Consider the following 24,224-nt stretch of genomic DNA (forward strand, 5'->3'; position numbering starts at 1 on the left):
TGTAGGTGTGGCCTGCTTTCTGGGTCCACTGGTGGAACCTCTTCTAACCGGTTCGGTAGATTTGACGAACCGGTTCTACCGAATAGGTGCAAACTGGTAGGAACCCACCTCGGAATATAATCCTAATATACCAATAGGAGAAGGTTCGTAGAAAGGATGAGAAGGATAATAGATTCAAACTTATGCAGGGGAGGGGGAGAAAAACCACAACTGGGAAAATAAGAAATGGAACAAAATGGAGAAAGTGAAACTCACTCATCCTTAGCTCAGCCCATTTTCTATAATCTGCTCTCTATACACACGCACAGAAAGAGAGGCCAGCAGAGTCTCTGCACACTGGAATCCCTGCTGTGGAGATTAGTTTAAATCATGTTCATTCCTAGCTCTGAGCACCTCATTCCTCTTTCTGCTGGGACTATTCAGCACATGCCAAGGACAAATTTACTTCTTTTCTCTTCAAATATTTGCAGCTCACCTTTTCCACCTCGCCATCGATCACGCTGGGCCTTCGGTGCTGCTCGCGGAGGAAGGAACCGAAAGGGAAGAAAACAGGCTGCTGATCAAAGAGGAATCGTTGGCAGGGGGGGTTATGAAAGCAGAAATGAAAAGTTTGAGAAAGATAAGCGAGTTGGAAACGGAATGGACTCTCAGACAAGGGTCACAAAGCTAGGGATGAAAATGTTGTGGCCTGCTAGTGGAACTGGCAGGAGATTCGGACAGTGAGGAGGTTGGGGAGGAACATGGGCCAGTCCCAGAGTCTGGGGAAGGCTCGGATGAGGGCTCTGTGTCAGAGTCAGAGAGGGGGCCAGGGCCGTCCAACAGTTATCAGCTGCCTTTGGAATCAGACATCAGTGGGGAAGAAGAACAGCTGGAGCCTGTTCCCAGTGTGCTCATGCTCAGAGCTGCCAGATGAAGGGAACAACTAAAGAACAGGGGTCGACTTGGGAGTAAGACCACAGATGGATGATGAATGGCCCCTCCCAGAGGAAATAAAAGAGGAGCAAGAGAGGAGGGGAGTTTGCAGGAGACAATTAGTTCACTTAATTGGTTCGTGACTCTCTGAAACCCCTTGCCAAGTTTTGCAGATATCAGCCTGTCAACTCTCCAAGCCAGATAAGGTCTGTGGCTGTAAATCCTCCCTCGAAAGACTTTGCTCAGGAATCCAACAAAACCTGTCTAATGGTTAGGCTGATTTTTCATGTTGTTGGTTCTATTTATTTGGGGGAGGGTGTAGCTCAGCTGCTGAATGTGTGGGTTGTTTTTATAGTGATGTCTTTTAATGATTTTTTTTTTACTGTTGTTAGCTGCCTAGAGTGGTAAACTTGAGATAGGGGGATATATAAATTGAATACTTGAATAAACTGAATGTTTGTTTGTGCAATCTCAGTTAGGAGAGCCTAAATAAATATCCCACTTCTTGTCATATCTTCATTTCCCAGGCATCAACAGCGGACAGCTTCCTGGGATTCAAACCCCTTTCTTTTTTTTTTTCAATCCCAAAGGAAAATCACAAGAGATAACTTCTCACATTTTCAACCTGTGAAGGGTGAGCAGGCTTCAGGGCAATTGAAGAAAACAACTCTAGCAGTGATATCCTTTGCCAGCAACAATCAGGCTCAACTATACCACCAAGAAAATAAAATTGAAGTTATTGTCCAATGCTCAGACAAGCACCCCGGTGTAGCAGTTAAAATACTGGTGTAGAAACCAGAAGATAGTGAGTGCTGGTCCTGCCTTAGGTGTGAAAGCTGGATGAGTGACTTTGGTCCAATCACCTGGAGATGGTGAGTTCTAGTGCCCCATCTTAGGAATGAAAACCGTGACCCGTCAAAACCGCATTCCACAAAAGCGCGGTCGACGAAATCGCGTATGTGACGTCATCACAACGCGACGAAAAAGATCGAAAAATTGAAATAAAAATTAAATTACAGCAAGCCGATTCACATAAAGGTAAGGGTTAGGTTAAGGGTTAGGGTTAGGGTTAGGTTAAGGGTTAGGGTTAGGGTTAGAGCATTAGCATTACGTTTAGCGTTAGGTTAAGGGTTAGCATTAGGTTTTTCGTTACGTTAAGGGTTAGGTTTAGGGTTAGGTTTAGGGTTAGGTTAAGGGTTAGGTTTAGGGTTAGGTTTGGGGGGGTTAGGGGAAGGTTTTAGCTTTATTTTTACATTTTTCTATCTTTTTCTATCTTTTTCGTCGCGCTGTGATGACGTCACATATGCGCTTTCGTCGACCGCGATTTTGACGTCCGCTGTTTTGTGGTAGAACCATGAAAACTGGCTGCGTGTTCCTGCCCAGGTTCCTCCCCAACCTCCTCACTGTCCGAATCTGCTGCCAGCTCCACTGGCCGCTGGCTGGCCACAATAAACTATAGGCCATGGAACCCTCACATCCAATGCAAAGTCTACATAGTATCCTTCGTTAAGTCTTCTTTTCATCTTAGCCTGACATATCAGTCTCTGGCTCAAAAAGGTAGGTATCATTGTGAGAACAAGTAAAACCCACAGTTCGGGAAAGAAAGCTAATAGAGAGCCGAGAGTGGCGCAGTGGTTAAATGCAGCACTGCAGGCTACTTCAGCTGACTGCTAGTTCTGCAGTTCGGCTGTTCAAATCTCACCGGCTCAGGGTTGACTCAGCCTTCCATCCTTCCGAGGTGGGTAAAATGAGGACCCGGATTGTTGTTGGGGGCAATATGCTGACTCTGTAAACCGCTTAGAGAGGGCTGAAAGCCCTATGAAGCGGTATATAAGTCTAACTGCTATTGCTATTGCTATTATTTATGCCAGCCTTCGCTTCTACGTGGCTGAGCCTTTGAATTAAAAAAATTAAAAAGAGCAAGCCGTGTCCTTGTGGCATGTATCATCTCCTGCCAATTCACAGATGGATGGATAGCATTTCGGCTTTAGCAGTCAGGAAAGGTCACCCTCACGCCGAAGGGAGCATAAGAATTTCCACTTAGATCAGTGACGGCAAAACTTTTCGGCACCGAGTGCCCAACCCGGGATGCGCGTGCATGCGTGTGTGCATCAGAGCATTGGGAACCCAAAGGCCACCTGGCTGGTGGGCAGGACTGTTTTTTGACTGGGGTGGGGGGCATTTTTGGGGCCATTTTCAGGCTCTTCTTCGGGCCATTTTTAGGCCATGTTTTGAGCTGGTTTTTTGGGTTGTTTTCATAGCAATAGCAATAGCAGTTAGACTTATATACCGCTTCATAGTGCTTTCAGCCCTCTCTAAGCGGTTTACAGAGTCAGCATATTGCCCCCAACAACAGTCTGGGTCCTCATTTCACTCACCTCGGAAGGATGGAAGGCTGAGTCAACCTTGAGCCGGTGAGATTTGAACCGCTGAACTGCAGATAGCAGTCAGCTGAAGTGGCCTGCAGTGCTGCACCCTAACCACTGCGCCACCTCGGCTCTTCATGCCATTTTTGAGGCCATTGAGGCAGTTCTTTGGCCCATTTTAGGGTGTTTTTTTTGTTTCTCTACTGGAGCACCAAAAATGGCTTAAAAACAGCAGAAAAGTTTCCATGCTGAACCAGCACTAATGCCAGTAGCAACCCATCACTGCTCCAGTCCCCTAATCCTCTCTGTTGCTCTTCTCTGCACTCTTTCCAGAGCCTCCATATCTTGTTTATATTGTGGCGACCAAAACTGGATGCAGGATTCCAAGTGTGGCCTTACCAAGGCGTTATAAAGTGAATAGAATAGAATAGAATAGCACAGTTGGAGGGGACCTTGGAGGTCTTCTAGTCCAACCCCCTGCTCAGGCAGGAAACCCTACACCACTTCAGACGAATGGTTATCCAATATCTTTTTTAAAATTTCACAACTTCTGGAGGCAAGCTGTTCCACTGATTAATTGTTCTAACAGTCAGGAAATTTCTCCTCAGCTCTAAATTGCTTCTCTCCTGGATTAGTTTCCACCCATTGCTTCTTGTTCTACCCTCAGGTGCCTTGGAGAATAGTTTGACTCCCTCTTCTTTGTGGCAACCCCTGAGATATTGGAAGACTGCTATCATGTCATCCTTAGTCCTTCTTTTCATTAAATTAGACATACCCAGTTCCTGCAACCGTTCCTCATATGTTTTAGTCTCCAGTCCCCTAATCCTCTTTGTTGCTCTTCTCTGCACTCTTTCTAGAGTCTCCACATCTTTTCTACATCGTGGTGACCAAAACTGAATGCAGGATTCCAAGTGTGGCCTTACCAAAGACTTATAAAGTGGTATTAATTAACATTTCACGTGATCTTGATTCTATCCCTCTGTTTATGCAGCCTAGAACTGTGTTGGCTTTTTTGGCAGCTGCTTCACAAGGCTGGCTCATATTTAAGTATTCATCCACTTAGGACTTTAAGATCCCTCTCATTTGTAGGAAAGATTGCCCCCCCTTTTTTTCTCATCTGTCGCAGTTCTTAAAAATTGTTAGGCAACTTCACACTTAATAACCACAGAAACAGAGATAATGAGTGTCAAATGACCTTAGCTTTCAAAATCGCTGAGATACACAGACCGGGCAGCCAGTCCTGTGCAAAAGCAAAGGAAAACGAAATCCATAATGGATTTCTTTTCAAGCAAAATGAAGTGACTTGCCAAAAAGGAATTCATCACAGCAGGAGGAAGACATGTGATTTTTGGCGTCTGTGGGCCTCTTCTCAAAATATTTCTTGGCTGACAAATTGTTTTTAAAAAATATGGATCTGCTTTTGGGAGAGATGAGAGGGCGGCATAGAAAAAGCATACACCTGGGAAAAGAAGGAAACAACAACAACAACAACAACAACAACAACAACGAAAAGGATTGTGCATCTTAACCAAAAGTTGCATTAACACCACTGGTTTAAATATGAATTTGTAGAACTGTTCGAATGGAGTAGAACTGCACTGAATTCTGTTTAACGCTTGAATAATGATTTAGTCTGGATTTATTTGTATTTTTTGTATTTCCCTTTATTTGTATGCCGCCCTTTTCCCTGGGGGGGGACTCAGGGCGGCTCACAGTTAAAAAAAAAGTGGGGGGAGGATAAACAATTTCTAACATACAGACAATACATCATTATTAAAAACGCAACAGTCATACAATTCGGGTGGGGTTAGAATCTTAACCCCAGGCCAGCTGGGACAGCCAAATCTTTAGGGCGGCGCGGAAGGACTGGAGGGTGGTGAGGGTCCGAATCTCCACGGGGAGTTCGTTCCAGAGGGTCGGAGCAGCCACCGAGAAGGCTCTCCTCCGGGTAGTTGCCAGTCTACACTGGCTAGATGATGGAATTCGGAGGAGGCCTAATCTATGCGATCGTATCGGTCTAGTGGAGGTAATTGGAGGTAAATTTAGGGACATATACCCAGCCCTGTCCAAATTTAAGTCCTTGATAAGGGGAAAGTGTGCTGTTTTTTTAATGGTGTAGAGCACAGGTAGGTTCATACAGGTTTGGACCAGTTCGTCTGAGTAGGTAGTAACTCAGCCGGAGATGCAACCAAACCAGTTCGATCCTCAGTGCCACCATTTTGATTTTTGGTTCTGCGGATGAGCAAAACAATCTTCATTGCAAAAAATGTAATTTTGTCCCCTTTTCTAATGTTGCACCCATGCGCAGACCTTTTTTAGGTGCAAATGTGCATGCACGCCGAACCAGCTGTAATGGTGGCACCAGCCCATCCCTGGTGTATAGCCAGTTTGGTATAGCGGTTAAGGCAACCGAAGTAGAAGCCGGGAGATTTGGAGTTCTAGTCCTGCCTTAAAAATTTAACAGATTAATAGCATTGGAAGGGACGTTGTAGGTCTTCTAGTCCAACCCCCACTCAAGCAGGAGACCCTACAAGCCAACTGGGTGACATTGAACCAATCACCAGGTGACAGTGAGTTCTAGTCTTGTCTCAGGCATGGAAGTCAGCTGGGTGACTTTGGCCCATTCATCAAGAGACCGTGAGTTCTAGTCTTACCCCAGGCATGAAAGTCAGCCGGGTGACTTTGGGCCAATCACTAGGAGACTGTGAGTTCTAGTCTCACCTCAGGCATGAAAGTCAGCTGGATGATCTTGGGCCAATCGCGCTCTGTCAGCCCAACTCACAGGGTTGTTGTTGTGGGAAAAACAGGAGGAGCTTGCCATCATGGATTATTTATAAACCAATAAAGATGGGAGATTATATAAAATATTTCTTAGTTGTATATCTACCTTGCTTCCAAGAACTCAAGGCAGTATACATAACACACCATGTCTACGGTAACAATTGGTTGGGTTGAAAGCATGATTGGTCTAACATCATGTTAGAAATTCTGTTCATTTATAGCACCACAGAGCAAACAAAGAGCACAGTCACCATGTGCATTACTGCTCAACTGTTTAACTGTAACAGCAAACCGTAGAAAAAAAGTAGCATTGAGTATACAGAATAGATCCTAACTTGTAAATCTTGCCATCTAATGGCTAAATACTACTGTAGTTGTTGCTTAGAAATAGATTCCAACGATGAATTCCAACACATCGCCTCTTAAAATAATCCCACCTTTGTAACGTAACATCACCACAATGGGATTATCTTGTCAGTTTTGTGTCCAAAACTTTCATCCCGACACTGCATTGTAAGAACAATTTGTTGTCCAGGCGTATGTTCCCTTTCAAATATTCTTATTCATTTATCAAGCATTATAAAAGTCTCTTTTCACCTTCTGCACTAGTAAACTGCTCCTGTGATTTAGGAGGCCTCTTAAAACCTCTGATCTCTATTATGTTTTACTGCACCAGTAAATGGGATTTGTTTAATCACATATCGAGTGTAAAAAATGCTTTGGTGTTGATAAAATCCAATCAGACAGGTGGCAATAAATGATGCGGCTTTAATATGATTACCTCAGAAGGGGAAAATTCCAAGGAAGCAGAATTTCTCATTATCCAACATGCTGAAATTGACAATCTATATCTATATCTATATCTATATCTATATCTATATCTATATCTATATCTATATCTATATCTATATCTATATCTATATCTATATCTATATCTATATCTATATCTATATCTATATCTATATCTATATCTATATCTATATCTATATCATCTATATCTATCTATTTCTATATCTATTCTATTCCTATTCCTATATCTCTCTATCTATCTATCTATCTATCTATCTATCTATCTATCTATCTATCTATCTATCTATCTATCTATCTATCATCTTTCTATATCTATATCTATTTCTATATCTATATCCATTTCTTTATATCTATATCTATCTATATCTATATCTATATCTATATCTATATCTATATCTATATCTATATCTATATCTATATCTATATCTATATCTATATCTATATCTATATCTATATCTATATCTATATCTATATCTATATCTATATCTATATCTATATCTATATCTATATCTATATCTATATCTATATCTAATCTATATCTATATCTATATCATCTAATCATCTATATCTAATCTATCTATATCTATATCTATATCTATATCTATATCTATATCTATATCTATATCTATATCTATATCTATATCTATATCTATATCTATATCTATATCTATATCTATATCTATATCTATATCTATATCTATATCTATATCTATATCTATCTATTTCTATATCTATTCTATTCCTATTCCTATATCTATCTATCTGTCTTTCTGTCTTTCTTTCTTTCTTTCTTTCTTTCTATAACTATATCTATTTCTATTTCTATATCTATATCATCTATATCTATATCTATTTCTTTATTTCTATTTCTATTTCTATTTCTAGATATAGATATAGATATAGATATAAAAGTAAAGGTTCCCCTCGTGCATATGTGCTAGTCGTTCCTGACTCTAGGGGGCGGTGCTCATCTCCGTTTCAAACCTGTTCTGGTCCTTGATATGACCACGGAGACATCTTTGGACAGCGCTGGCTCTTCGGCTTTGAAACGGAGATGAGCACCGCCCCCTAGAGTCGGGAACGACTAGCACCTATCTGCGAGGGGAACCTTTACCTTTTATCAAGTAAACTGAGAAATATCTTGATACTGGAGGAGATAGATTTGCTTCTCTGTGGATTCAGACACGTGTCTGCTGGGGGGGAAATAATAATAATTCTGATTGGAAAAGTTTTGGAAGTCAAGACCAGTTGCCCCTTCTTAATGGAGGAAAAAAAAAACATATATGAAACTGGGACTTTGATAATCAGCTCACCGACTTTTGTGACCCCCAGGAGATAGGAGAGCATCTGCCTCAATTACACCTTTCTGAACTTCAAAGAACTGTTTTTGAACTGGGCTGGGAATTCATCGCTGGCGATACAGGAATCACATCTTCAGAAAGATTAAACATCCAATTGTTCAGCAGAAGGAGAAAATGGCAAATCCATCAAAGCTAGAAATTTTGCTGATTCTTTAACTCTTCCTTGCTTACGGGTTTTGCCCCGTGAGTTAGCATGGGGCAAAACTTTTGCAACCCAGTTGTTCTTTTCTTCATTTTTTATTTTATTGCAGAAAGAAAATATTCACCCATGTGCATAAGATGATGACGATGACAAGGAGGAGGAGGAGGAGGAGGAGGAGGAGGAGGAGGAGGAGGAGGAGGAGGAGGAGGAGGAGGAGGAGGAGGAGAAGAATTGGGTGAGCATTTTTATCCACAGAGTCCTTCTCAATGACCTGGAATAAGCAGATGTTGTTTTTATTTATTAATTAATTATTTTATTTATTTCATCAAAGATAATTAGAGACTAATTTAGTCTGGAGACTAAAACATATGAAGAACGGTTGCAAGAACTGGGTATGTCTAAGTTTAATGAAAAGAAGGACCAGGGGAGACATGATAGCAGTCTTCCAATATCTCAGGGGTTGCCACAAAGAAGAGGGAGTCAAACTATTCTCCAAGGCACCTGAGGGCAGGACAAGAAGCAATGGGTGGAAACTAATCAAGGAGAGAAGCAACCTAGAACTGAGGAGAAATTTCCTGACAGTTAGAACAACTAATCAGTGGAACAGAATTTGCCTCCAGAAGTTGTGAAAGCCCCAACACTGGAAGTCTTTAAGAAGATGCTGGATAGCCATTTGTCTGAAAGCCATTTTCCTGCCTAGGCAGGGGGTTGGACTAGAAGACCTCCAAGGTCCCTTCCAACTCTTTCAACATTTTAAAGGAGGAGACATTAATCGTAGTATCTGTCCCTCCACCTCGGTACATTTGCTGGGGGAAAGATAATGAATGCAACTTCTAATATTAGTCCCTCATTATTGCAGATTAACCGGGAGGTTGTAGATATATTTCAGCCCTGCTGTTTTAGTGCCCGAGAACAGATGTTAGTTATGTCCCGGCTACATCCCGATTATATCAACTCCTGGTGGAAGGCAGAACTGCATCGAAGGGAGAGCTCATTAAACATAAGGCCACATTTTCGGGACAATTTGGTATTTGTTCGTTCCTGCTTCTCTTTTTCTTGGTTCAGAGATCTGAGCACTGAATTCTCATTGCAGGAGGATTTGGAATCAATCATCTGGTAGGCCCTGAGTAGAAGGAGAATTCGTCCTTGGCCAAGTGTGATTGGACACACATGGAATTTGTCTCGGGTGCAGAAGCTCTCAGTATATCTACCAGTAACAAGTGATCAATCATGATCATAATCGTAAAATACAATCATCTTGAATCATAAGATACAAACTCAGTGATGGTCACAGCATGCGTAGCAGAGGTGAAATGCTACTGGTTTGAGCCGGTTCGTCCGAATTGGTAGTAAAAAAATGCTTTAAAAAGTTTTTTAAAAAAAGTGATGACGATCAGCTGTGTAACAATCAGCTGTGACCCACTCTTTTTTAAAGCATTTTTTATGATCTTGTTCTGACCCCCCTCTTCATACACCAAAGCACGCGACAAAGATATTTCAAGGATTTATTAACACAGAGACAGGACCTTGGCAGCAATCCAGCACCGACTAGACCTTGGCAGCAATCCAGCCTGCCAAGATAGCCACGATAGCTTCTCCAGCTCTAGTAAATACGTTGATTCCTGCGATGTGCGTGTGGAAAGCCATTCCTTTTATAGTCTTGAGAGGAGCCTAATTACCACCAGCTGAGTTCAATTATCTCCTGTAACTGCGTAACTGTTCTTTACGCCTATTAGCCCTCTGTTGCCGGGCATCCAGGATCAACTCCCTTGTCTCCTCCCCACTGCTCCAATGCATGACATCAGGATCACACTCCCTTGTCTCCTCCCCATGGCTCCAAGGCTCAACCAGCCTCTCTGCGCCCTGCTCAGAGTCGGAACCCTGTCCAGGGTCCTCCACATCTTCCAGAGCCGACTCATAGGGCCCCGCGCTGTCGGAGTCTGGTGGCAGCTCCAACGGCTCCTGCTGGGCCACAACAGATCTATTTGCCCGAACCAAAACTTTAAAAAATGCTTTAAAAAGTTTTTTTTTTAAAAGGTTCAGACGATCAGTTGTGCGACAATCAGCTGTGCCCGACTGTCTCTGAGGTTCCTGCTTGTTGCAGTGGCCATTTTGTGTGAAGTCCGTCTGCTTTTACATTGTGTGTGAGTCAATTGTGCAGCTTTTGTGTTACTTTTGAGTAAAGAGGGATAGTTGGTTTTTTGAGCTTTCTGTGACTCTGTGAGGTTCCTGCTTGTTTTAGGGGAAATTTTGTGTGAAGTCCAGCTGCTTTTACATTGTGACGTTGACTTGGCCATGCCCGCCCACTGTCACATAGCCACCAATCCACACCCACCCAGTCACATTACCACCAAGCCACACCCATCTGATCACATTACCACCAAGCCACACCCACCTGATCACATGGCCACCAAGCCACACCCACCCAGTCACATTACCACCAAGCCACACCCATCTGATCACATTACCACAAAGTTAGGATCTCCTGCTCGAGCAGGGGGTTGGACTAGAAGACCTCCAAGATCCCTTCCAGCTCTATTCTGATCTAGTTTGAGTTTCAGAGGTGCTGTAGAAGTAAACCTTCTCAGAAACCGTCTTGTGATGAGTCTCCTCAGGAAAAGGAGCTTAGTCATGAGGAAATAAAATAGCCAGTTGTGAAGAGTAAGTCAACAGAAGACCAGGAATAGGACTTGGAAGAGCAGAGTGTGGATATCAAAGTTGGATTAAAAGATTGTTTTTTTAAAAAAAATAGCCCTTTATTCTTTCTCCAGGCTCAGTGGGGTCACAAATAGATCATGTAAGACATAGTGTGAGCATTGTACGTAATGGGAAGGGCCCATAAATTAGCGGTGACTCAGAAACTCCAGACAGGTAGAGAATTTAGCTGAGGAAAAAGAACATTCAATCTGTCACCTCAACTATTAGTCCTTCCAACAGCCGAAATTTGGGTTTGTCCCTCCATGAATAGGACAACCTCTAAGCATCCAGTTGAGGTCAAAAGTGGATTTTGTGGTCTATTTGTGAAATTTATCACCGCGATGAATGACGGGAGTCATTCTTTTAATGGCTTTAAAAAATGATGGACCAGTTTTACAGACGACCCATCCAAAGCGATAATAGCTCAGTTTTGAACCAAGAGAGATTTTTAACACAACTGAATAGTTATGTTTTGGGGAAAGTGGTAAGGTTGCTTGATCAAATCCAGGAGTCCTTGTGCCACCCTAGACAATAGTTCAGGAAAGGCCCAGAGAGCATCAAGGATGCCATATTTCTTCTTTACCCGAAAAGCATTTCTTCTCACAAAACACCTTAAAATAAAATATATGAAAGGATTTCATACAATCCTTGCTTCATCGCAACCTTTTTCAACTTGATGCCCTCTGGTCTTTTGGACTACAATGCCCATCATTTTTTTAAAAATTGTCCTTGCTGAATATTTAGGTACAGTATATTCGGTACCTTGCTCAATAGTAGTAACGGTGAGAGGGATCTTGGAGTCGTGGTGGACAACCGTTTAAATAGGAGCCAGCCATGTGCAGCAGCTGCCAAAAAGGCCAACACAGTTCTAGGCTGCATCAACAGAGGGAGAGAATCACAATGACGTGAAGTGTTCATACCACTTTATAATGCCTTGGTAAGGCCACACTTGGAATAAGGTATCTGGTTTTGGTTACCACCATGTAAACAAGATGTGGAAAGAGTGCAGAGAAGAGCAACAAAGAGGATTAGGGGACTGGAGGCTAAAATATATGAAGAACGGTTGCAGGAACTGGATATGTCTAGTTTAATGAAAAGAAGGACCAAGGGAGACATGATAGCAGTCTTCCAATATCTCAGGGGTTGCCATAAAGAAGAGGGAGTCAAGCTATTCCCCAAACAAGAAGCAATAGATGGAAACTAATCAAGGAGAGAAGCAACTTAGAACCGAGGAGGAATTTCCTGACAGTTAGAACAATTAATGAGTGGAACAGCTTGCCTCCAGAAGTTGGGAATGCTCCAACACTAGAAGTTTTTAAGAAGATATTGGATAACCATTTATCTGACATGGTGTAGGGTTTCCTGCCTTTTGAAAATTCAGGCCTGGACAGAGACTTCCTTTTGAAAACTAATAAGACTACAAATGTAGTAAACACAATACATTGCAGAGCGAACCCCCCTTTTTTTTTCTTTCGAAGAAAAGTTATTAAAATTAATTGAAATCCGGGCTATTAATCCAAATGAAAAAATGGACAGCAGCAGGCTACAGATATCCTGAGGTCTCCGGAATATTTATTGAGCAATGAAAATTCTCTCGGTGTCAGATGCAGTGAACTGATGCCTCTAAGTAGCTTTAAGAGAATTGCGAAGTGGAAGAGGTGTTTTAATAGGACACACTGCATGAAGAGATTTCTGTATGCGCCACCGCATTACACAGTTGAGATTCCATCAAGACTGCGAATGTTCTAGAACGTTCACAGTTCAGGTTTCCACTCTTGAACCGACTGAAGGAATGACTTGTTTCTTGCAGAAGCCCCCTCCCCCGTTCACTCCTCTTTGGTTTCCTATAGGAAGGGACAATCACCTCCTAGGTGTAGCTTTACTCCCAGGTTGATCCTGCTTTCTTAGATGTCTTCTGGCAACACTGGGAACAGGCTCCAGCTGTTCTTCTGCCTCAGTGCTGTCTAGCTCCCTCTCTGCCTCCTGCAAACTCCACTCCCCTTTCGCTCCTCTTTTATTTCCTCTGGGAGGGGCCATTCACCGTCCACCTGTGCCTTTACTCCCAAGTCGACCCTTTTTCTTTAGCTGTTCCCTTCGTCTGGCAGCTCTGCGCATGCACACCCTGGGAACAGGCTCCAGCTGTTCTTCTGCCCCACTGATGTCTGACTCTGAAGGCAGCTGATAACTGGCATATGGCCCTGGCCCCCTCTCTGCCTCCGACACAGAGCCCTCATCAGAGTCTTCCCCAATCTCCAGGACTGGCCCAGGGGTTCCACCACAAAACCGCGGTCGACTAAAGCGCGCTCGACGAAACCGTGTACCTGATGTCATCGCAGCGCGACGAAAAAAGCACGCTGTGAGCGGTAAAGCTAAAATTAACGCGTAAACCTAAACCTAACCCCCCCAAACCTAATCCTAAACCTAACCCTTAACCTAACCCTAAACCTAACCCTAAACCTAACCCTTAACCTAACGCTAAACCTAACGCTAACCCTAAACCTAACCCTAACGCTTAACCTAACCCTTACCTTTACGTGAATCGGCTTGCTTTAAAAGCGCTTTTTAAAGCACCCTTTTTTCTCCGCGGTCGTTGTTGTCGCGCTGCTGATGACGTCAGCGACGCGCTTTAATCGGGCGCGCTTTAGTGGACCGCGGTTTGTCGTGCCACGGGCCCAGGTTCCTCCCCAACTTCCTCACTGTCTGACTCTGTTGCCAATGGGCCACAATGCTTCTTCTTCTTTTCTATCTTTCTTTTTGTTAAGCATTGTGTTGAAGTATAAAAAATAAAGAAGAAGAAGAAGAAGAGCATGTCAGGGAGGACAGCTGAGAAAACAAACAAGGCGCCGTGGAAAAAAAAATCCAATTAAAAAAAATAATCTATCATAAGTGTACTTCCTGAGAAATAAATCCCATTAATGGGTCTTTCTTCTGAATAAATGGATCGAGGACAGCCGACGTGAAATGATTTCTAGGCTACCAACCGGCATGGGCAGAATATTGATGATTAAGCTATAAAACAGAGAAATGGGATTTCGAATCGATACGTGAAATGCATCGCTTCCGCGTTGCTTGAAAACGCCGCTGAACGGTTGGTTAAAAAAATCGGCTACTTCCCGAGCTTTGCTCCGGTGTCCCCTGAATACAGGCAGTCCTCGACTTATGGCCACAGTTGGAAGCCCAACACTTACGTTGCCAAGTGGGATAATATTCTAAGTGAGTTTTGCTCCGTTTTTGTGACCTTCCTTGCCCCCCCGTTGTTAAGCGTATCACGGCAGTCGTTCAGTGAGTAAGTGGGTCGTTAAGGGGATCTGGCTTCCCTGTTGATTTTGCTTGTCAGAAGGTTGCAAAAGGGGATCACATGATCCCAGGACCTTGCAGCTGTCACAAATACGAATCAATTGCCCAGCTTCTGAATTTTGATCATCAATGCTGTAATGGTTATAAATGTGAAAAATGGTCATAAGACACTATTTTTCAGAGCCGTTGTAACTTCAAACAATATAATACAATACAATACAGTACAGTACAGTACAGTACAGTACAGTACAATGCAATGCAATGCAATGCAATGCAATGCAATGCAATGCAATGCAATGCATGCAATGCAATGCAATGCAATGCAATACAATACAATACAATAGCAGAGTTGGAAGGGAGCTTGGAGGTCTTCTAGTCCAACCCTCTGCCTAGGCAGGAAACCCTTCAGACAAATGGCTATCCAACATCTTCTTAAAGACATCCAGTGTTGGAGCATTCACAACTTCCAGAAGCAAGTAGTTCCACTGGTTAATTGTTCTAACTGTCAGGAAATTTCTCCTCAGTTCTAAGTTGCTTCTCTCCTTGATTAGTTTCCACCCATTGCTTCTTGTTCTGCCTTCAGGTGCCTTGGAGAATAGCTTGACTCCCTCTTCTTTGTGGCAGCTCCTGAGATTATTGGAAGACTGCTATCATGTCTCCCCTCATCCTTCTTTTTATTAAACTAGACATACCCAGTTCCTGCAACCGTTCTTCATATGTTTTAGTCTCCAGTCCCCTAATCCTCTTTGTTGCTCTTCTCTGCACTCTTTCTAGAGTCCCCACATCTTTACTACATCGTGGCGACCAAAACTGAATGCAGGATTCCAAGTGTGGCCTTACCAAGGGATTATAATTGGAATACTACATTCAGTTTTGGTCACTAAATTAACTATTGTAAGTCAAGGATTATCTGCACTTAAGCACCCAATCTAAAGACCTTCCTTATAAACTATAATTTCCCCACTGCTTCACCTTCTTTGCTGTTTATCACTCTGGACCATATGACAGAGTGGTATTCAGCCGGTTCAGACTGGTTCGCCCGAAACGGTAGCAGAAATCGTGGGGAGGGGAGGGTTGCAGGGCGGGGGCTCCACCCTCCCTGGCTCATCGGTTATGTTGACCTCCCAACTGGGTTTCCGCCTGAACTGGTATTGAGAGGTCTTATGGGTTGGATACGTCAGCACTAGATACACCTGGGTGGTCCTCCACAATGTTCAGAGAGAGAGAGAAACGTATACAGTATAGGACAGTGGTGGGTTTCAAAATTTTTTAGAACCTCTTCTGTAGGTGTGGCCTGTTTTGTGGGAGTGGCTTGCTGGCCCATGTGACTGAGTGGGAGTGGCTTGCCAGTCATGTGACTCTGTGGGTGTGGCCAACTTGTAAAATGTGGTGAACTGACTTAACAACGTTCTTGCTTAGCAACCAATTGTTGGCTCAGAAATTGGCATTTGAAGCACTAAGTCTTAAAGCTGTCAAGTTACAAGACCCTTGCACCCCTAACCCTTTAGAAAAAAAACCCAGGGGTGTTCAAACTTGACAGCTTTAAGACTTCTGGACTTCAACTCCCAGAATTCCTCCTCTCACTCTTCATCTCGCTGATGTACAGACTGGCGGGGGGAGGGAGCTGGAATCGGCTCTAAATGGCACTGTAGATTTGTGGAACCTCTGCTACAGAAGAGGTTAGAACTGGCAGGAACCCACCCCTGGCATGGGCAACTCAACGTCACTCAGGTCGATGGCGCTTCGCCTTAGCTGTTACAATGTAATAAGGGTTAACCGGAGAGGCAGTTTCTGTAAGCAGGGCAATAAAGATTAGGCTAGAAACAACACCAGAATGTTTCCTTCCTGCCTTCCTTACAGGATTAGCCCTGTAAAGTGGGAAAAACGAAAAGGAGATTTCTTCCAACAACCGGTTCTCCGAGCTGCTTAGAAAGTTAACAACCGGTTCTCCCGAATAGGTGCGAGCTGGCCTGAATCCCACCACTGGTATAGGAGGAATTATGCAGTCTCCTGGAGCCTATCAAGAACTTTAGGGAGTAGGAAAGAAAAAGTTATTCTATAATCGGTTTTATTGGAAAATAAGGGACTGTTTGGTAAGACTCCACAAAAATCTTCTCCTCCTCCTCTTCCTCCTCCTCCTTCTGTTTCTTTTTCTCCTCCTGCTCCTTCTCTTTCTTCTCCTTCCCCTCTTCCCCTCCTCCTTTTCTTTCTCCTCCTCCTCTTCCTCCTCCTCCTCCTCGTCCTTCTGCTTCTCTCTTCTCCTTCCCCTCCTCCTCTTTTTCTTTCTTCTTCTCCTCCTCCTCGTCCTTCTCCTCTTTCTTCTCCTCCTCCTTCTTTCTTCTCCTTCTCCTCTTCCCCTCCTCCTCCTCCTCCTCCTCTTTCTTTTCCTTTTCCTTCTCCTATTCCCCTTCTTCTTCTCTTTCTCCTTCGCCTTCCCATCCTCCTCCTTGTTGTCCTCCTCCTTATAATTCTACTCCTTCTCCTTCTTCATCTCTTTTGCTTCTCCTTCTAATTTTATTACTTCCCATTATCCATTTCTCCTCCTTTGCTTCTTCTTCTGTCTTCCTCTTCCTAATTCTCCTTCTCCATCTCTTCCCCTTCTCCTCCTGCTGCCCTCTCCTCCCTCTCCCTCCCCTTTCCTCTTCCTCCCCACCTCCTTCTCTTTCTTCCTCTTCCTAATTTTTCTTCTCCATCCGTTCATTGGGCTCTTGATATAAAAGGAAGGAACCATTTTTATCCTTGTTGTTTCTCTGCCTTTTCTCTGCACTGATGGTTACTACAGAATCTGTTTCCCAGTCGGCATTCCTTGGGTGTTTACATCTTGAAGTAGCCATCTATTCCACACAGAATTCAGACAAAGCTTCCTCTGACCTCCCCATTTCCTCTTTACTCTTCCAGTAAAATTATTTCTATTTTTTTTCTCCAACCATAGTTGCTCAATTAGAAGATTTATACATTTGGGCACTGCAGATTGATTTTTCAGGATTCAAATCATGGGAAATGCACCATCGCCTCCAATAACTCAAAGGATCGCTTTGACCAATCTCTGCCAATTTTCAAGAAAACTGGAGGGAAAAAACAAGAACCCCAAATCCTGTCTGGAAGTTGTTTCAAAAATAGGATGGCAACTTGTTCTGACCCCCCCCCCTTCTCCGTCCAGGAATGAAAACCAAAAGCCACGTAACTAAAAGGTTTCTTTTAATCAGTCCGAGCTCTTGTTGGCTGCAAGCCCAAATAAACAAAGATAATAGCTCCGCAGAAAGTCCTATAACGCATAACAAAAAATCACTTATCCAAGTTGGCTTCTCTCAGTTTGTGAATGCAAACAAGAACAATCACTAGAACGGGAACAGAACGTTGACTTCTGCAACCAGGGTGTGGCACCAGCAGTCTCTTTATACTCAGGAGAGGAGGTCCCAATGAGCAACAGCTGCTCGCAATCATCTCCTGTAAGTACTCAGTTGTTCCTTCCGTCGAGTAGCCCTTCGACGGGGTGCATCCTGCAACAACTCCCAAGTGTTTCCCTGAACACTCCCTCTGATCCAATGCTCTGCCGCCACCTGGTGGCCAACGGCTCCTGCCGGGCCACAAACAGCAATTGATAAAAGTTCATGTCAGTTTCAACAGAAGCTAATTCTGCCTTCTGCTTCCCAGACCATTACAATTCCAATTCACAAGGCAAGAAATATTATCCCCCCACACAGGACATTCATGGCAAAACGGCAGTGAGATTCGACAAAGAGTACCAGTTTTACAGGCAGCTCAAAGCAAAGTGACATCCAATAAACCTTAGCTTGTTTCAATATAAGATGCAGCCAGATTTCGCTTTCTGTATGTCGCCAATGAAACAGTGAATGATTGGCAGTCTGTATGTAAAGGGCACCATATCCTTGAGGTTTTAAAAAGATCAGATAAATAGGGCCAGTGTCAAACGAAACAACACATTTTAAATGTCTCTGTACTTGAAGCCTTGGGTCGAATGTATCACTAGTTGTTGTTTTTTAAGCCTGGTATATAATTTTGGGCTGTAACTAATATGAAATTTTAACAGCTCAAAATAGATTGCCTTTGAATCAATTCTTCAAAATATGAAGAAATGGCAATGGGATTAAGCAGTTTAATAACATTAAAAAAAATTTCCATAAAAGAAAATGACAATGTTGAGGTTTAAGATATTATTTCTTCTTCAAGATGTTTTATTTCTTCCTTCCTTCCTTTCTTCCTTCTTTCCTTTATTTCTTCCTCTTTCCTCTTTCTTTCTCTTTCTCTTTCTCTTTCCTGACTTCCTTCCTTCTCTGCTTCCTCCTTTCACTTTGTCTTCCTTCCTTCCCTCATTCCTTCTTCCCTCCCTCTTTCTTTCTTTCTTTCTTTCTTTCTTTCTTTCTTTCTTTCTTTCTTCTTTCTTTCTCTCTTTCTTCTTTCTTTCTTTCTTTCTTTCTTCTTTCTTTCTTTCTTTCTTCTTTCTTTCTTCTTTCTTTCTTTCTTTCTTTCTTCTTTCTTTCTTCTTTCTTTCTTTCTTTCTTTCTTTCTTCTTTCTTTCTTTCTTTCTTCTTTCATCCTTCCTTTCTTCTTTCTTTCTTTTCATCCTTCCTTTCTTCTTCTTTCTCTCTTTCTCTTTTTTTCTCTCTTTTCCAGATTTCCTCCTTTCTTTGCTTCCTCCTTTCCTTTCACTTTGTCCTCCTTCCTTCTTCCTTGTCTTTTCTTTCTTTCTTTTTTCTTTCTTTGTTTCTGGAAAGGTTTTTTTGAAGTTTCATCTTTGATTTTTTTTAAATCTGGGTCCCTTTTCCTTGTTTATTTGTTGCTATCCCAATCAAGGTTGCTTGTATAACATGTCACATGTACAGCCAAGAAACTCCATTCTCTCCCATGCTATTGATGTTGTTACCTAGGCTGGCAATGAAACATATACAAGAGCAGAAGCCAATTCAGAGAATGCCAACAGCCGAACCTTCAGCTCCATATATTATCCATGGCAGCAAGAATGCTTGTTTCTCATTTTTAATTATCACTGTTAATTGTTTTACAATATTAAAGAACATAAATAACAGCAAGGTAAGGTGGCATTTTTACAATAGGAAATGAACACTATTTACATGGTAATGACTAAAATAATTAACCTTTCAAAATGGAATGTGTGTATCAATGTTACATATGATTTGTGAGATATAAATGGAGTTGATACTGAATACAATGCAATAGCAAAGTTGGAAGGGACCTTGGAGGTCTTCTAGTCTAACCCCCTGCCTAGGCAGGAAACCCTATACCGTTCCAGACAAATGGCTATCCAACATCTTCTTAAAGACTTGCAGTGTTGGGGCATTCACATCTTCTGGAGGCAACTTCTGTTCCACTGATTCATTGTTCTAACTGTCAGGAAATTTCTCCTCAGTTCTAAGTTGCTTCTCAAGGGACCTTGGAGATCTTCTAGTCCAACTCAATGCTCAAGCAGAAAACCCTCTACCATTTCAAACAAACGGTTGTCCAATCTGGTTTTAAAAATCTCCAGTGTTGGGGAATCCACAAGGCAAGCTTCCACCTTAATTTTAGGTTCGTTCTCTCCTTGATTAGTTTTCATCCATGGCTTCTTGGTCTTCCTTCAGGTGCTTCAGGTCCCAAGGTGCTTTTTCAAGAGGCATCTGGACTGGTTTGTGTTTCACTTCTCATCCAAGAAGCTTCTTCAGCTCTGAATGGATGGTGGGGAATGGAAGCAGTCAGAACTGAAGAAGCTTCTTGGATGAGAAGCGAAATGTCTTCAAACACAAACCAGAAAGTTCAGATGCCTCTTGGGGGGAAAAGCACATTTGGGACAACCAGGCCCTGGATGACTGAGAATCCTCATAGGCATTTTCCTTCCCTTCCTTCTTCCTTTCCTTTCTTTATCTTCTTTCTTCCTTCTCTTCCCTTCCTTCTTCCTTCCCTTTCCTTTCATTTTATTTCTTTCCCTTCCCTCCCTTCTTCCTTTCCTTTCCTTCTCTTCTTTCTTCCTTCTCTTTCCCTTCCTTCTTCCTTCCCTTCCCTTCCCTTTCATTTTCTTTCTTCCCCTTCCCTTACTTCTTCCTTTCCTTTCCTTCTCTTCTTTCTTTCTTCTCTTCCCTTCCTTCTTCCTTCCCTTTCCTTTCCTTTTCTTTCTTTCCCTTCCCTCCCTTATTCCTTTCCTTCTCTTCTTTCTTCCTTCCCTTCCCTTCCTTCTTCCTTCCCTTCCCTTCCCTTTCCTTTTTTCTTCCCCTTCCCTTCCTTTTTCCTTTCCTTTCCTTCTCTTCTTTCTTTCCCTCCCTTCCCTTCCTTCTCTTCCCTTCCCTTCCCTTCCCTTTCCTTTCATTTTCTTTCTTCCCCTTCTCTTCCTTCTTCCTTTCCTTTCCTTTTCTTCTTTCTTCCTTCTCTTCCCTTCTTTCTTCCTTCCCTTCCCTTTCATTTTCTTTCTTTCCCTTCCCTTCCCTTCCCTTCTCTTCCCTTCCCTCCCTTCCATTTCCTTTCCTTCTTTCCCTGGACTTTCTTCTTTTTCTTTGAAGGCATTTCTCTTCTCCAAGAAACGTCTTCAGCTGTGACTGGATGGTGGGGAACGGAAGCAATCAGAGCTGAAGAAGCTTCTTGGACGAGAAGCGAAACGTCTTCAAAGAAAGTCCAGTTGCCTCTTGAAAAAGCACCTTTGGAACAACCAGGACCTGGATGACTGAGAAACCCCATAGATTTCCTTCAGGTGCTTTGGATAATAGTGTCATCCCCCTCTTCTTTGTGGCAATCCCTTAGATATCAGAAGACTGTTATTATCTCACCCCTAGCCCTTCTTTTCATTAAAGAGAATTTGGATGAGAATTTCCTTCTTCAGCTGAGGAATAATAACGGCAATGTTTCTGGTGACGGTTGCGTGAACATTGATTGAAATCAGCCAATTAGTTTTCTGCAGCACACCCCAAATATAGCATTGCTTTTTCGTTCATTTCCCCTACTTGCTTCTACTAACGGGAGTCTAAATCCTCATTACTCCATCCAGGTGATTGTAATAGCTTGCAAATGTGACTACGCCTTATTAATGTACAGCTCCTATTGGTGGAATGACAGGAAAATTTCATTTTCTCTTCTATAAACCTCTTAATTTGTTTTTCAATTATCGCTTTTCCCCAGGTGTCGTTTAAAGAGACAGTGGAAGAACTATATTTACAAAATAAAAGGGAGGAGGGGGAGGGGGGGGGAAAGCCACATTTAATCACCTCCATAAAACTAATGATAATTGCTTGTGACAATGTTTATGGGAAGGAACCTTTTTCTCCACCCCAGTTTATTTTGTTAACCTCCCCCCCACACACACACCAATAACAGGTCAAAATTATGCAAATGGTTGAAGCAAAAACTTAGCAGCTGATGGTTTGTTAAACAGAAGCGATGGTCAGAAAGCATTATACAGAGATGTGTTTTGTCCAAGGAGCCTGGTCCAAGGAGTAGGATGAGATGGAGCGAGGGCTGACAGAGGAGGATGGCAAATCCTCATTGGATCCAGAGTCGTTCCTGACTCTAGGGGGCGGTGCTCATCTGTTTCAAAGCCGAAGAGCCAGCGCTGTCCGAAGACGTCTCCATGGTCATGTGGCCGGCATGACTAAATGCCAAAGGTGCACAGAATGCTGTTCCCTTCCCACCAAAGATGGTACCTATTTTTCTACTTGCATTTTTTTTTTTACGTGCTTTCGAACTGCTAGGTTGGCAGAAGCTGGGACAAGTAATGGGAGCTCACTCCGTTACGTGGCGCTAGGGATTTGAACCGCCGAACTGCTGACCTTTCGGATCGACCAGCTTAAGCGTCTTAATCACTGAGCCACCGTGTCCCTTGAGTTCATTCTTAGGCATGACTTAAAAAAAGAGCATTTGGGTGCAAGGTACATGTCAGCCTTCCAAATATCATCCAAAATTAAATCAGAGTCCAAGGCAGAACTTTCCTCAAACTTCCAATTGATTAAGAGAGACATGTTGGCACATCTGTGGAAAACCCGAATCTGAAAGCTTCCTGGGGTTCCCCTCCCAGTTGAAAGTTCAAGCTCTTGCCCCACCCCCCACACCCACAAATCCATCACATGGTCCAATCTTCCTCTGCCACACTGGCATTTCCACCCACCCAGTTCCGGTCAGGTTCAGAGGTGCAGAGACCAAAGATGACCTTGGGCTTCTAGAAAGGAATGTGGGTTTTTTCCCCAGTTTTAATAAATTTTTATTTTAAACACATAAGCACATCAACAAAAACAAACACATAACGTAAAAACAACATAGGAACAATAAGTTTCATCGTATATCATACAGCAGTTCCGAATCGGTTTCTTTGCAGTTAGTGTTTTCCCTACTATACATTTCTATCTTGCGTTCATAATCTCCTTGTTCGTTATCCATTTTTATGTACATTTCTTTATTTCTTTAAACTTAGCTACTTATGACCAAATATTATTTACCTATATTATGCTTTATATTTTTACTGTCATTTATTCTCTTACATAGAGATTATAGATATACATTCACATAATTATTCTTTTTCTTTGCCATTCTTATATTATTATTATTCCATTTGAAAGGTTATAAGGTATAGTTTGAAATGCTTTGTTTACCATCCTTCGCACCTGCTAAGACACCACCTTGTTTTCTCTTTCTTTTCTTTTCTCCCTCCCTTCTCTACTTCCTTTCTTCCTCCTCTCCGTCCCCTTCTTCCTTCCCTTACCTCTTCCCTACTCCTACCCTTTTTCTTCTCCTTCCTACCTTCTCTCCTTCTCATTCTTTCTCTTCCTCCCTCCTCTTCTTCTTTTTCTCTCCCTTCCGCCACCTTCCCTTCCCTCTTTCTTCTTCCCTTACCTCTCCTCCACACTTCTTCTTCCTCTCCTACTATCTCTCCTTCTCTTCCTCTCTCTTCTACCCTCCACTCCTCAGAAAGGAATGTTTTATTTTGACAACACATTCTACTCCTTACTATTCCCCCTCCCAATTACCCCACTAATGAAAAAGCATAGTTAAATAATAGAGAGAGTGTGGCAGGCCAAAGACAGCAATAGCAATAGCAATTAGATTTATATACCGCTTCATAGGGCTTTCAGCCCTCTCTAAGCGGTTTACAGAGTCAGCATGTTGCCCCTAACAACAATCCGGGTCCTCATTTTACCCACCTCGGAAGGATGGAAGGCTGAGTCAACCCTGAGCCGGTGAGATTTGAACCGCCGAACTGCCAAACTAGCAGTCAGCTGAAGTGGCCTGCAGTACTGCACTCTACCCACTGCGCCACCTCGGCTCTTCCAAAAAGGAACCAGCTGCAGACCTCACAGTACTTTTTTTTTTTCTTTTAAAGTGAAAATGGATCCAGTGGGGTGTGAGATAAATTAGATTATTCATTAAAGGTGAATAGTTAACGTCCTAGAAATTGATAAGGGCAGCAATTACCTGCAAGGGCAAATAAGCACCATCTTCAATTAAAACAATGTTTCCGTTCCCCCTTTTATTTACATAATCAATGTGATAAATGCAAGAGCATCTCAACGTGATACAGTTCCGGAATAAATAATGATTTCTCAAAGGAACAAACTGGATGTAACTAGCAAATTGGCAGTTCCGCGTTTCTTGAGTAGCTGACCTGCCTGTGTCTTCCTTTTTTTTAAAAAAAGATATGGAATTCGGAAAACTGAATAGCAAATCTCACCATTGCTTGTATGCTTTCCAAAGATTCTAATCCACCTTGGTATAATAATAAAATATAAACAGTCCCTCTGGGGTAGAGCTGCTTCTTGAAAAATGCTGTAAATATTTACTGTAACCACACAGGTTGAGTGAAGAGGCACAGGTGTGTGTGGGGGTGTGTAGGTAGGTAGGTAGGTAGGTAGGTAGGTAGACAGAGAC

This window comes from Thamnophis sirtalis, unplaced genomic scaffold, assembly GCF_051295495.1.
Source record: "Thamnophis sirtalis isolate CommonGarterSnake01/CBP01778 unplaced genomic scaffold, rThaSir2_p1.2 scaffold_10, whole genome shotgun sequence".
NCBI classification, from domain to species: Eukaryota; Metazoa; Chordata; class Lepidosauria; order Squamata; family Natricidae; genus Thamnophis; species Thamnophis sirtalis.